Source organism: Camelina sativa, chromosome 16, assembly GCF_000633955.1.
Source record: "Camelina sativa cultivar DH55 chromosome 16, Cs, whole genome shotgun sequence".
Taxonomy (NCBI): domain Eukaryota; kingdom Viridiplantae; phylum Streptophyta; class Magnoliopsida; order Brassicales; family Brassicaceae; genus Camelina; species Camelina sativa.
This window is the reverse complement of record NC_025700.1, coordinates 13520423-13527637: the sequence shown is the minus strand read 5'-3', so window position 1 is coordinate 13527637 and position 7215 is coordinate 13520423. Positions and strand designations below refer to the sequence as shown.

The window sequence follows — 7215 nt, the reverse complement described above, 5'->3', positions numbered from 1 at the left end:
GATAAAGTCAATGGCGACCGCGGTACCGACTTTTGTCATGTCATGTTTTCGGTTGCCAAAGACAGTTACGAGTAAACTTACTAGTGTGGTGTCAAATTATTGGTGGAGCTCGGGCTAGTTTGAGGGTTTACACTGGGTAGCATGGGAGAAGCTTTGTGGTAGTAAGCAGTTGGGGGGCTGGGTTTTAGGAATGTTGATGACTTTAACTCAGCTTTGTTGGCTAAACAATTGTGGAGGTTAATTGAGGCCCCAGATTCCCTGTTTGCACGGGTCTTTAAGGGCAGGTATTATCGGAATTCATATCCTATGGAACTGATCCGATCATATTCGCCATCTTACGGGTGGCAGAGTATCACTTCAGCTAGATCTTTGGTAAACAAAGGGCTTATTACACGAGTTGGTTCTGGAGAGTCCATTTCTATGTGGACTGATCCATGGATACCGGCTCAATACCCAAGACCAGCTTTGAGTAAATGACCTTTTAAGGATCCTTCGTTAAAAATGTCACATTTTATTGATCGCCAAACAAATACATGGTGCATGGATATGCTTTTTGAGCATTTTGATCCGGAGGATGTCGCTCTGATAGGGGCTTTACCTTTGGGTAGCCCTCAGATAGACGACTCCTTAGGTTGGCACTTTACAAAATCGGGGAAGTATACGGTGAAGTCAGGGTATGACACGGAACGAATGGCAAAACGGAGGACCTCGCCGGACCTCTGGCACGGGCCAGACATTACTCCTTTACAGGCAAGTGTCTAGAAAGTGCCTTGTCCACCAAAGCTCCAGCATTTTATGTGACAAGTTTTGTCAGGTTGCATTTCGGTATCGGCAAATCTAAGGAGGCGGGGTATCCCCTGTGATCCAGATTGTGCTCGATGTGAGGCGGATGAGGAGACAGTTAATCATGCCATTTTTAGGTGTCCCCCAGCTCGTCAGGTTTGAGCGTTAGCACAAGTACCGGTAGGACCAGTTTCCTTTCCGATCGACTCTGTGTATGCCAATATGGACCATTTTTTGGGTGGCTCCAATCCGGGATCTCAGGTTGCGGCTTTTCCATGGATCATGTGGTATATATGGAAGGCGAGGAATGCTCGAGTTTTCGAGAATCAAATGGAAAAACCTGAGGATGTTGTTAGGTTAGCGCTTGGGGAGGCAGCTTCATGGCTGCAGGCTCAGTCGCAGGATGAGGAGGATGTTTCCTCCTTAATTCCCCCTACACCTGGTGTTCGAGAGACGGGGCTTACGCGTCACCTTCCTGCTCTTTTCTCAGGTTATCGATGCTTTATAGATGGCTCGTGGAAGGCAGGTGATGCTTTTGCGGGTGCAGGATGGGTGTGCTCAACTTCTCAGGATACGTTACCCACGAGGGGAGCTGCCAATTTCCAACGAAGTCTTTCCCCTTTACATGCTGAAGTCGAAGCCTTTGTTTGGGCTATGCGGTGTATGATTGGGCATGATTATCGGCATGTGGCGTTTTATACCGATTGTTCAGACTTGGTGAAGATGGTGTATTCTCCCCACGACTGGCCGGCTTTCAAGACTTACCTCGAAGATATCAAGAGTGACAGGGAGGAGTTTTCTTCTTTCTCTTTAACTTTGATTTCACGCAATGCTAATGTAAATGCAGATTTTTTTCACGCAAAGCGCGTATATCTCTGCATTCCGTTTTGTTTGTAAACAATTTTCCCCCACATTGGCTCATATGAGCTGATCTTTTGTTGTCATATACTGCAAGTTAACATATCTCGAGACAGGATTATACGGCGAGACAAGTTTCATTAGATTGATATAATTTAAAATATCATTAATTCGGTGATAAACGGCTAAAACAATAGAAAAATATACATATCTAATTAAGTTGATTAAATTCATATTATGTAAACAAACAAATTATTCTGCGGTATTATGTGGGTTAAATCATAAAATTAACAATTATTATACAATTATAACAATAAACAAAGCAAACAAAATTTAACAAAAAAATACAACTTATAATTATAATTTTTTTTTACAAATAATTTACCATGTGGTGTACCGCAGATTTTAAGCTAGTGTACTATAATATAATGATTTTCAGTTCACATAGTAATCTTTATATGTTATGTATATTTTAATTCTGTATATAATTTAATTAAAAAAAAAATTAAATGTCATTTACATTTATGATGTAAAACATTTATCTCATTTTTTAAAATCCCCCTTAAAAATATTGACGCAAGAACAATACATCAATCATAAATGTCATTTATAGATGTAATACATATAGTATCATTACTTAATTGAACGATAAAAAAATCAACATCGGTTCATCATAAATGAAACTATTCTTCCAATCACTTATAAAAACTGACACTTGGTTTAGTGTCACTTATTTATAATTGATACAATTATTACATCAATTAGAAAAACTGATACAAATATTTAACATCAGTTTCATAACTGAAACAAATATTTATGTCAGTTATACTAATTTGATATAAAATTTAACTTCGTTTTATTCAAGTGACACAATTTAAGATCAATTCCATCAACTGATGAAAATAGTTGCATCAATTGATTAAACTGACCTAAAGTATTAGAGTCATCATTGTAAGAATCATTTAAATAACCTATGTAATTTCGTCTGCATCAATCAAAAACTGATGTAATCAAGTAAAATAAATGATACAATGAACCTGGTTTCTTTGCCTATGTTGCCGAGCCAAGATCAAAAAGGGAAAAAAAACATCAAATGCTACTGAAGTCCCTCCTAGGCCCGTTGCAAATTCCCACTCAACCTATTAAAGAATCATCAATATAGGATGTCAAACAAAGCACATACTTGATCCAAGTAGCCGCCGTGGAACCTATAAAAGCACGATTGTATTTGTAGCAACTGTTGAATTGTGTTTTTTTATACTTATACATATTATCTATTTGTTATGCAAATAACATTTACAGACATAACTTTATAGAATCTCTTCTGTATAGTATACACGACCTTCACAACAATATATTTCTATCATCAATCTCCGAGATGCTTGAACTTTCCTCTGAGTTCCAAGAAGATTCAATAAGAGGTAATGTAGGAATTTGCTGCAAAACAGGTCTAGGTGGCACTTGAAGAGCATCCAAGCTTCCTTCCATCATCTCTACTACTCTATTCATCGGTGGACGGTTTGATGGGGAAGACTGAATACACCACAAACCAACCAATGTCATCTTCTTTGCTAGCTCCTCTTCTTCGTTGCTGATTCCATCCTCGATATACTTTCCAATGTCTCCCTTCTCAAGATCTTTATTTTCTGCCTTCTCAAGATCCTTATAGATCCATTCTGGAAAGTACATTGAGCTTGCATTAGAGGCAGAGGTGTGACCAAATCTTTCTTTCTTTCTTCCTTGCACCCATCATTTCAAAGACCAACATCCCATAGCTATACACATCAGACTTGTGAGAAACAATCCCGTGAACTCGAGAGATCATCTCTGGTGCAATGTATCCTATTGTACCTCTTGTTTCCATCATTGACAAGATGCTCTCCTTCTTCTCACACAATTTAGCAAGTCCGAAATCAGAAACTTTGGGGGAATGATTATCATCCAACAGCACATTCTGAGGTTTAATGTCGAAATGCACAATCCTCGTTTTACAGCCATAATGCAAATACTCTAGACCACGAGCAACTCCTAGCGGGATCCCATACAGTTTCGTTAAATCCAAAGTCATCAACGCCTTTTCCGAGATAAACTTATCCAGCGACCCATTCTCCAAAAACTCATATATAATTGCTCTTCTTGAACCTTCAGAGCAGAATCCAAGAAGGGAAACAATGTTAACGTGAGATGTTTGGCTCATGCTAGAAACTTCATTGATGAAGTCTTCACTATTATTACCCTTTGATTCTTTCAAGACTTTCACCGCAACCATACGACCATCACAAAGGGTTCCTTTATAAACAATTCCAAATCCGCCTCTCCCAACCACTTCAGCAAATGACTTTGTGATTTTCTTCACTTGCGCGTACGTATAGTGTTTGAGTGGAATAAGAGCCTTTAGCTTCTCTTGTCTCCGATCATCTGACGTTTTTCTTTTTCTGAATATTTGGACTTTGCAACAATTAGAGGGAATCATTAATTAGTAAGTAACTCTTTTTGATCGAAGTAATTTGAAATATCTCTAGGCACCAAACTTACCTATGAGAAGCCAATGATTGAAACCACTGTAGAACAATTTAAAAGGAAAATTTATCAGCATATACATAAATACATTTTGAAACGAAACAAACATTGACTTAAATATGATAAAATCAGTCACACCAAGAAAGAGTTAAGCACCTATTGGATACCGGAACAACCGAAACATGGGTCCTGCAACAACCAGAAACAAACTCAGTTGGAGTTTAAGACAGAGCTTTGATTGGGAGATATCTTACCATTCAATGAAAAATCATCGCATTGGTAGTCTTGAGGTCCATTTTTACAATAGCAAACAAACACGCTTGAGTTTTGATTATATCCACAAGAACCGCCGGAAAAAACACACGTGGAACAATTCGAGTTAACTTCAAGCTCGAAACCTTGTTCAAGAGCCGTCTTGAGATTATTTGTATTTGGACTTCTCTGTAATGTGTTTAACGCCGGTCCAGATGCAGGAACACTAACATTTCTTTTGCACATTCCCCTTAAGCTGTTTAAAACGCCTCTAAACTTGTCAAGTAAAGGTGATGAGAGGTTTCTCGTTACATAGTAACTTCTTTCGCTATTACAGCCAAACTCTCCAATGTAGCTAGTAGTAGAAAAAACAGATGAGTTTAGTTGGCAGTCGTAATATAATGTTAGCAGCTCTGTGTCAACACTGAAGGGAAGGACATTTTCGATGAGTGGCTCATTTAGTGGTTTTGAGGGACAAAGATCGCCGATATAATCTGATCTGGCTAGCCTTATGATAGAAGAGTCATAGCTCATATTTAAGATTCTGAACTTCACTGAGGCGATTTTAAGCTCTGCCAATTCTCCTCTACAGTCGATTTTGAAGTCAGGGTGACCACATTATTCTCTGCCAGGTATCCAAAAGGGGTAGTAGAGATCTCGCTGATTTCCGCAGCTAAACCTTTCACTGCAACGTCGCCTAAGCTCATCAGCTGAAAAGTAGAACAAAAAATGGGATCACAAAGACATATCCTATGATTTAGAGGACAGAGGTTTTCTTGAAAACAGAGACAGCTTGATCATTGGGTACTGCTCTGTTTTATTTCTTGAACTACACTCAATAGGTAAATAGTGAAGAAGGATTATGTTAAAAACTTACCACTAGGTTGAGGTTGTGGTAGGCAACTTACTCCCCCAGATGGTGAGGTTACGTTGCAGCAAATCTGTGTGGTACTGCTGAAACCACAGATTCCATGAGTGGATGAACATTCTTGACATGGTATCTCATCGATCACCAGCTTCATCTCAAACCCTTCTCGTAGAGCACTTTGGAATTGGTCAAATTTAACTCTTTCTCCTCGGGAACAAAACTCGTTGGAACGTTAACTATGAAACTGTCTTGGCAGGAGTACTTGTAATCAAGGCTTTGAGACATTGAGAAAAGACCTAGATCTGGACATGTATAACTTGAGCGGTAAGATAGCTTAGGATCACAGTGGTATAAGACAGTGATGCTCTTATATGTTGGGAAAAGCTTAAAGATCTCGCGGGGGAAGGTTGTGGTATTGAATCCAGCCGAACAAAAAGAACCTAGATGGTCTGTTCTAGCAAGTCTAAGGGTATTATATGTTTGATCTATATGGAAAACGTTGTACTCATGGTTCGAGATGCTTAGAGAGGTGATGTTTTTGAGGCAGTGAAGCTCGAGCAAGGGATGACCGCAAGATTTGGGACGATTCCCACCCCAGAAGGGAACCCAGCAGTGAGATTACCACATTGGAAGAGAGCCTCACAGCACCCAAGGTCTTCTTTACTTAGAACACAAGGAAGAGGGTGGAATAAAAAGAAAAGGAAGAACAAGACCAGACAAGAAGTTGGGAGATAGTACATGATTTGTTTGAGAACTGTTTACAGTATGTCTTCTAGGTTTGGTTTGTGTTGAGAGGAGAGGAGTATACCAAGTCAAGGTATCATTTTCACAAAAGACAAAGACATCCAAATGCTTAAGTTGACTATGAAAGACTTCCCTAAGTTTTCCCAAAGTCAATAAACTTTTTGGGGAAATAAAAACTTCTTTAAATAATCTGATGATCAAGTGGATCAATATATCAATATAACGAGTTATTTTTTACTTTTTTTTGTCAAGTAGACCCAACTAGGATTTTGTGGTGGATAAAAAAACTCAGCCCGGCCCAAATTCGAAAAAAACCACCCAGAAAAAACCTAAATTAAAAAAACCAGAACGGGTTTTTAGTCTTGTGGATAAATGTGTAGGTACCCGAAGTTTTTTTTATCTTAGGTGATGTATTTTGCATTCTACATTACGTATTTTTGTGTCTTTAGCTTTTTGGTACCTAAACAAATTTGATTTATATTATGTATTTTGTGTATTTTCTTTATATCTGTGTGACAATTTTCAAAAATTTATAATCTTATATCATATAGATAAAATATACCAAGTATATTTAAGAGTTGTGTTAACAACTTAACCTAGATAAAACCAAATTTATTATGTATATGTTAACATAGATAAAACGAAAAACATGGACAAGAATAGACAAAAGCATAGAGAAATGTCAAAACCAAAAACAAAGTCACAAAAACAACAACAATTTTTTTTTTAGAACTAATTAAAATCTTCAATTTGTTTTTCTTTAAATATCATTCAATTTGTTGATGAGACCCTACAAATAGTTCAAATTGTTCAATTTCAAAGCTTCATTTAGAGGGGGTATTCAAATGAATATTTTGGAAGATTTTGGGTTTCTATTAAACTTATGATTTTTAAATCACTTACCAAATCCAGTGTTATTTTATTTGAAATTTCTATTAAATCATTCAAAATCATTCACAATATCTAGTTATTCAATCAATAATTTGCCAAAATCATGTAGAATCAGCTGTTATTCAAAATGTAACTTTTTTTTAATAGAAAATTAAAACACAGATTTTAGGAGACTTTGAATACATTTTTACATGAGAAATCCAATAGAATAAATCAGACCTTAGAAGGTGTTATTTTGAAAGATTTGTTTTTTTGAAAAATAAATAGTCAAAACATGTCCCTCTGTGGCTTTATGATGA

At 37.2% G+C, this 7215-nt stretch overlaps 1 pseudogene; it reads right to left on the bottom strand.

Moving 5' to 3' along the window:
- On the bottom strand, positions 2984 to 6021 carry LOC109129613 (annotated as a pseudogene).